This window comes from Sinocyclocheilus rhinocerous, unplaced genomic scaffold, assembly GCF_001515625.1.
Source record: "Sinocyclocheilus rhinocerous isolate Xijiao unplaced genomic scaffold, SAMN03320098_v1.1 scaffold764, whole genome shotgun sequence".
Lineage (NCBI taxonomy): Eukaryota > Metazoa > Chordata > Actinopteri > Cypriniformes > Cyprinidae > Sinocyclocheilus > Sinocyclocheilus rhinocerous.
The window spans coordinates 121,661-129,524 of NW_015627902.1; positions in this window are offsets into that span (position 1 = coordinate 121,661).

The following is a 7,864-nucleotide window of genomic DNA, read 5'->3' on the forward strand; positions in this document are numbered from 1 at the left end:
AGGATTCATTTTTAGGTGTCGTCAATACATCAGTTTTGTACGTTTAAATGCTGAAAATACGTCAGTATTGTACGTTTTAGTGCCTATAAAAACGTAAGTAAATGTACGGTTTATAGAACCACATTTTACATAACATACATACGAATTATCATGAGATCACGTTGGCAGAGCAGGGTGAAAGATTGCTAAAGTGGAGGCAAAAGTAACAAACTTAAAGTAACGTTTCTCCAACCACTGTTTCATCCTCATTTCTGGTCTATTTGATCCATTCAGTGCAAAGCAAAAACCGCAGTCCCTTCCTCCAGGTTGATGTTAATCATCTCTTGCATTGCTGTGTGTATGAGTTGGTGTGAAAACGTGGAATGAGCTTATAATTGACTCTAGGGCTTGCATGTCTACTTATTTTTGCTAGTTGTTCAGAAAAGTTGCCAACTAGTTGACGGTTCAGTGATTACCTTATACAAATGACTCAACATGCAGCATCGGCGGCCTTTGCTGTTTCAGGCAAATCCAGCACTGTTTATCAGAGAGAATATCCCACACCGCTGAAATGATATGACGAAAAGCGAAACGAAAGCCTGAATGTCTCCAATGCCTATCCATGCTGCTTGTATTGCCATGAGCTGTGAAAAAGCAGTCCTGTCACACTGGGTTAAAGTTTCTGTCAGTCTCTGGGTGACAATCGATTCGTTTCAGGGCGGTTCACAAGAATGTTGGCTTATATGTTAATGCTCTAAATAAACTCATGCCCAATGTCACTGCTTTAAAACACATGCTACTTTTGCATAATTCTTCATTTTGTCCATTAGACTTGTTTTCTTCCTGTTTCTGGCATGTGTAGAACGTGTCTAAGTTAAGTCATGTGATCCACATAATTAATTAATTTCTGTAATTACATGAATAATTACACTGTTGACCCATCCCTTACACCCTTAACCCACCCTTAAACCCACCCATACCACCAAACCTGTCCCTAACCTCACCCGTATCCAACTTCAATAGCAGCAAAAGTGTTTTGCAATACAATATGAACACAATAAGTACGTTGTACTTATTTTTTGATGCAAGTACATAGTAGTTAAAGCCACCTAATACAGTATAAAGTGGGAGTGAAGATATTTTGAAGAATGCTGGTACTCAAACAGTTGCTGGTAGCCAATGACTTCCATAAAAATACAATGAAAGTCATTGGCTACTGACTTCAAAATAATATCTGGTTTTGGTTTTTCAAAATATCTTCTTTCACGTTCAACAGAAGAAAGAAACTCATACAGGTTTTGAACAACTTGAGGGTGAATAAATGAAGACAGAATTTTAATTTTTGGGTGAACTATCCCGATAAACAAGAAATTATCGTTAAATGTGCACAGACAGCGAGCTTCAGTCTTGTAGTGTGCGCATATGGAGCCAGATCGGCCTCAAAAATAATACATTTATAAAACAAAATTCATAAATGCACAGCACAATTTACATTTACAAAATCCGATTCGTAAATTCAAAACACAATTCATAAATACAGAAGTAAAAGCATAAATATCTCCTCAAATGCTCACACAAAAGCATCTTACCTAAATAAATTCGGATTTTGTAAATGTAAATGGTGCTGTGCATTTATGAATTTTGTTTTATAAATGTATTATTTTTGAGGCCGATCTGGCTCCATATGCGCATCTCATTTTCAGACTTTGCATTCACTCTGCCTCTCCATCTTTCTTCCATTTAGAGTTCTACTAACTTCTTCCTCATCCCAATCTGCAGCCGTTCTCCTCCCACTGACCTCTCTTTTACCTCTCTCTCCATCCTGGTCCCACACTCTCTGGCTGCAGTTCCCCGCTGCATGCCTCTAATACTTGCTCCATGTGCTTTTATATGGCCTTATTAGAATTTATATCTAACAACTGTTTCCCGATGTTATGATTCATCTCCTGCCGCATGCTGGATCCACTGCCTGAAGCTGCGAGAATGGATTCTGGGAATCTCCACAGTAACACCATCTCTCCAGCACGTCGCTAAAAAACTAGATCGTAGATAATAAAACTAGATTCCATTATAATCAACAAAGCTGTTTAGTGGTGCTCAGCGTAGCACCGTGTCCCAACCAGGTGTAAAGCAGTGGTTTTTGGTCCACACTGAGTGCAAAAATGCTGCGTGACGAAAACAAAATAGCAGATAATCAGAACAGTGTGTGAACACAAGTTCACTGAGTAAAACCAAAAACACATAGAGCCTACTTTGTGTTTTCATGGCTTCTGTCATACTGCTTCAGACAGGAGGATTTTTATGGAGTTAGGTTTTTCATATAATATTTAAAGTTTCTCAATAAACCTCTCCTCATGTATGTTTATTGTTGTTCAAAAAGGGATATATCACCCAAAAATAAAAATTCTGCCATAAATTTCTCACCTTGATGTGCCAAATGCACACTGAAAAAAAAAGAAAATAAGTTTTTTGGAGTTTCAAATAACAATAACAAACAAACAATAAATACGATTAGCAGAGTGTTTTAAAAGAGAATATTATTTCAGTTTTTCTACTTATAATTATAATATAAAAAATATTATAATATATAATAAAAATAATATAATATAATTTCTTGTGTGTGTTTGGAAGAAGTTCTTTGATCAAAAATACAGTAAACACAGTAATGTTATTACAATTTAAAATGACTGGTTTCTATCTGAATATATGTTCAAATATAATTTATTCCCATGATCAAATCTGAATTTTCAGCATCATTACTTTAGTCTTCAGTGTCACATGATCCTTCAGAAATCATTCTAATATGCTGATTTGCTGCTCAAGAAACATTTCTGATTATTATCAATGTTGAAAACCAAATATTTTTGTATAAACTGTTGCTCGCTGTCACTGTGAAGAGGGTTTAAGGGGAACCTCTGGTAAAAAAAAAACAAAAACAAAAACACAGATAACCTTGTTCCATTCAGAGGAAAGATTAATAAAAATGAGCAAAAAATAAAAGTGAGTGGGGAAGAACTGTAATGTTACATGGTTATTATTTGACAGTGGAGTATCCCTGGAGCAAAACGGTCAGATTTTCCACAGTTTGGGTTGGAGGTGGGGGTGAGGGGCTGTTTGGAGGGGAAACTCCACTGGCGTTGAGGCCGTTGAGGCCATTGTGTGTCCACACATACACACAGAACCAGAGAAAGACAGAAGCTGCATGCTCCAAAACCTAGCAGGAAGCATTTTTAGGTATCATAAGCAAATGACATTTTAATAGACAGGAAGTGACATTATGCTTTTTGTTGATGTTGTTGTTGTTGGGTTGCCTTTACAGTGAAGACAAGAAAATAGTGATGAGAAACAGGGTGAAAATAGACATAACGGTCCGACTGAAACCTGGGTTGTGAGTCTGTGCGCACCACAGCTATGACCTGATTTCTAAGACAGATCACAAAAGGTTATCCAATAATGCATCGCAGAAAGCTCAGTGAAAAAAAGCACACAAACAGCATAGCAACAAAGAGAGACAATGAGAAAATGAATCAAGAAAATTGTATGCTATATTTTATTCCGGCTGGGTGATTTCTAACGTTAAATAGTTTATGATAGAACCATATTTAATGTTTAGCTACTTAACTAATTTGTGCTCAGCTTCTGTTAATAGTGGCCCATCTTCTTGAATTCGATTGGTCATCTCAAACAGGCATTTGACACTGTTGAGTGCAGTTTTTGCCATCCTAACAAAATAGAGAGTGTAATGCACTCTAAAAACAAATGTTTGAAGACAAAAAAATCTCTACTTAATAGTATACACAAAAGCTTCAACATAACAGAAATACTTTTAAAGGGATAGTTCACCCCAAAATGAAAATTGCCATTAATTTACTAACCCTCAGGCCATCCAAAACATAGACTTTTAGAACAACATAGAAGATTTTTAGCTAAAACCGTGGTGCTTGTAATTCATAAAATCACAAATCAGTGGCTACCATCATTTTGCGAGTCAAAAAAAAGCATATCAGACAACACAAAATGAATAACTGTGACTTCTGATAATATATTGAGGTCTTATGAAACAACACAATTGGTCTGTGCAAGAAATGGAACATTATTCACCTGTGTTATTACCTGTAATCCAGAACCTCAAGCAAACGGTCTGGAGTGAGTCACTGAACTGAAGAAACAGTTCGGCTCAAACTGAAGAGCTGCAGATATGCACATGCGTGATCATTGCGTGATTACAGAAACGAACAGGCGAATCAGTTTAGCTGACTGTCCAAATGAACCTGTTCACAAAAAAGAATCGTATTTCCCCTCTCTAAACCATCTTTCCATTCTCTCTTAATCTCTGAAGCATTTATGTTACAGCTGTCAAACATGCACACAGTAAAAATACACACGTGTACCTATAATACAAATATTAAATAACGCTGATGTACGCTTAATAATACACACATAAGCACAATGTGCATCATTTTCTGAAGTCACCTCATCATTATAAGCATTATGAGGCCACCAGGAGATCACGCTGGTCCTGAGCATGTCCAAGCACATTTACACACCAATTATAGCATTATAGCATAATATTTCATGCAAACTAAAAGCAGTGTGGCTTCTTATGTAATGGTTTTTATGTATGTGCATAATAAAAAAGAAAGCGTCTGTCCAGGATTATGTACAACTAAAGGATCAGGTGGCGGCCAAGGCGTAAGGCAGACAGTGTGTGTGTGTGTGTGTGTGTGTGTTAGGGCTGCTGGGTGGGACAGCAGCAGGTGCCTGCACGTCGGACAGCTCGATCACAAGAGGCGACGGCCTCACATGCCTCAGATTTGGCACATGGATCCACCGGCTTCACACGCTACAGACGGATCCTCTTTCAGCACAGCCACCTCTGTTATGCGGGATTCCCTTCTGCTCTCTGTTTTCTCGGCTCTGTTCAGCTCCTGTCTGTCTGAGGAGATAATTGCTCCCAAATAAGTAACACAGCCCTTTGTCATTGCACTGCAAAAGATCATTTACTTAATCAGTATTGTTCCTAAAAATATCTTAAAAACAAGGTATGCTTGAGAAACAATGGAGTTGCAACCTATGGAAGCCCATTTTCAGCATAAGATAAAAAAAATTAAATAAAAAAAGGTAATTGCGACATTTTATCTCATAATTCTGCCTTTTTTTCTCGTAATTCTGAGTTTATATATCACGATTTTTTTCGTAGTTGCAAGATATAAACTTAAAATTGCATGATAATAATGCAGAATTGTGAGATATTTTTGAATTTAAGATTAATTTAAACGTGCCATAGCGGGAAGAGTCACAATTACTTTTTTTTTTTTTTTGAGGAAAAAAGTCAGAATTAGGAGTTGTAAACTCAAAATGGTGGGAAAAAAGATTGCAAAGTAGCAGAAAATTTTCAGAAACTTCCTGAAACTTTTGGTATGTTTCAGGAAATTTTCCATCCCTTTGCAACCCTACAGCATTTTTTTATATCTCACAATTCTGCATTTATATAGTTTAAAGCAGAATTGTTGAAAAAAATTAGCATAATGTTGCATAATGTTAGACTTATGTTAAGTATGTAGCTTTTCTTTTGCTAAATATATATATATATATATATATACACACACACACACACAGACATTTTGATTTATATTTTCTGAACACTCTAAAGTCTTCATATCTAATGCAGTTTCACTTTTCAAAGGTTAAACAGAACAAAATAGTTGTTACATCCCTAACACCCTAACATTGTACTGTAAAAATGTGGTTGGAGTTTATACAGTACATTTTAAAGATTTGAACTGAGAAACATCTGGCCTGAGATGAGGCCTTCTGCTTCTCTCACAAATTATGGCTAAAGACCGGGCCATGAGAGACTGCACAGCGACTAGCTATGTCAGCAAACTGTTAAGGTTTAAGTAAATGAGAATCTCAGACTTCCGACAGGAAATGGCCGTTAATAAAACAAGGCTTTATTGTTCTAGGGCAGTGCATGGTTGATTTGTGTGTTATGTTATGTTGTGACCCCGGATGAATTTTTGAGCTGCAACGTAAATATGTTAGAGACCCAGGATTTGATTGAGCCCTGAGATTCACAGAGACAGAAACAACAAAAGAGCAAATTTTACCAGGCTAGAATCAGTACACAAATGAATGACATCAGACACCTTTTCCACCAACAGGTTAGCATTTTTTTGTAATCCGAAAATTTTGTGATTCACATAAACTGCACAAAATGATTTTCTTTGTGTTTTTGTCTTGTTAGTCTTGCTAGTAGAAATGTCTAAACATTATTGAATCAAGATACAAAATGACTTAAAATAGTACTGTAATTCTTGTTTTCTAAAAAAAAAAAAAAAAAAAGTTTAAATAAATATAAATTTTTGTTAGATTTTGCTTGAAACGAAAAAAAAAAAATCTGCCAGCGGAGTAAGAAAAATAATCATAATTCAAAGGGAAAACAATAATTTTTCTTGCCTCATTGGCAAGAATTGGCAAGATATTTTTTTTCCTCATTTTAAGCAAAAACTCAATTTTGATACATCCACTTTTCAGAAAACAAAACCTAATATCTTATGTCATTATGCTTCTCAAGTAAATGTATTTTAATTCAAGTTTAGATATTTCAATTGAAAACAAGACAAAAATACTTAGAAAAATATTTTTTGTATTCATTTATATGTGCATTACATGAATTTCAAACAAAAATAAATGATACATTAAATACTAAATAATAATAAACATTAGTAGTACACACACAGACACAATACATTTATAAAATATATCATATTTATTATACAAAACAGTAACTTCAGTTACATCAAAGTTCAAATAAATTAGAAAAATAACTTTGCATGTTTAAAATATAAGTTCTCAAAACTAAGAACAAACTATGTAAACAAATATCTCAATGCATCATGTATGTTTTTGAGTGGGTTTTGTAGTAACGGAGCCAGTTATGTCACCGATCAGTGGAAACACATTCTGAGACAACCCGATCTCATGAAAGTACGTATAAATAGTACGTCAAATAAAAACAAAAACTCGTGGTATTGATTCGCAAAAATGGACTTTGGCGTGTATATGCTACACGATGGGTAGGTTTAGGGTTGTGGGGTAGATGTGTAACATATGTACGCAAAAACTGCGTATCATATGCACGCCAACAAATTTCGTAACGCATTTTCATGAGATCGGGCTCTCTGAGAGGTTCCGGCTCCATCACAGCACCATTTTTTGGAAAAGGGGTAAATATTAAGGAACATTTCTGCCAGCTGTTCAATTAACCATATATACTAAAGCAGTCCAGCTCATTTTCAATGAATAATAATGATGAATTGTCATGCTTTAGTGAAACACCTCGAGGAATCTGCTCTCTCAAGTTTGTCAGCTCTTGCGGCCTCTCTCATCTCCAGCACACGTTATTGTTTCATCCCCTGATTCTGATCAAAACAGACTCTGAGACAATGCACTCCGTGAGTTACGGCACCTCTTACACCCACTTAAGAATGTGCATACTGTGGATTCCTCCGCTGCGGTTCACTTCGGCTGTCCTCCACCCCCGTCATACCTGCGAGATTATTCTCTTCAGCCCAAATGCTGTGAATTTTTCCCATTCTTTCCCCATTTTCATAATGCTCCGGAAAAGTGAGATGAGAGCTGACTGGGAAGGCCAGGAGCTGCCTCTGAAGTTACAGGGTTCATCGCTGGTTCACTGTGTTTGGTTGCAGATGTGTGTTTTAAATTGTGTGGGAATGTAAGAATGAGCGATTTAGAGTTGCTTTTTTCTACATGGGAGGGTCAAGAGGACACGCTTGTCAGTCGAGCGGCCTAATTGCCATTCGCCGTGCATCTGAAATCACGATGCATAATCGTCGGCCGTTTTCCAAACTGTTGGTGCGCG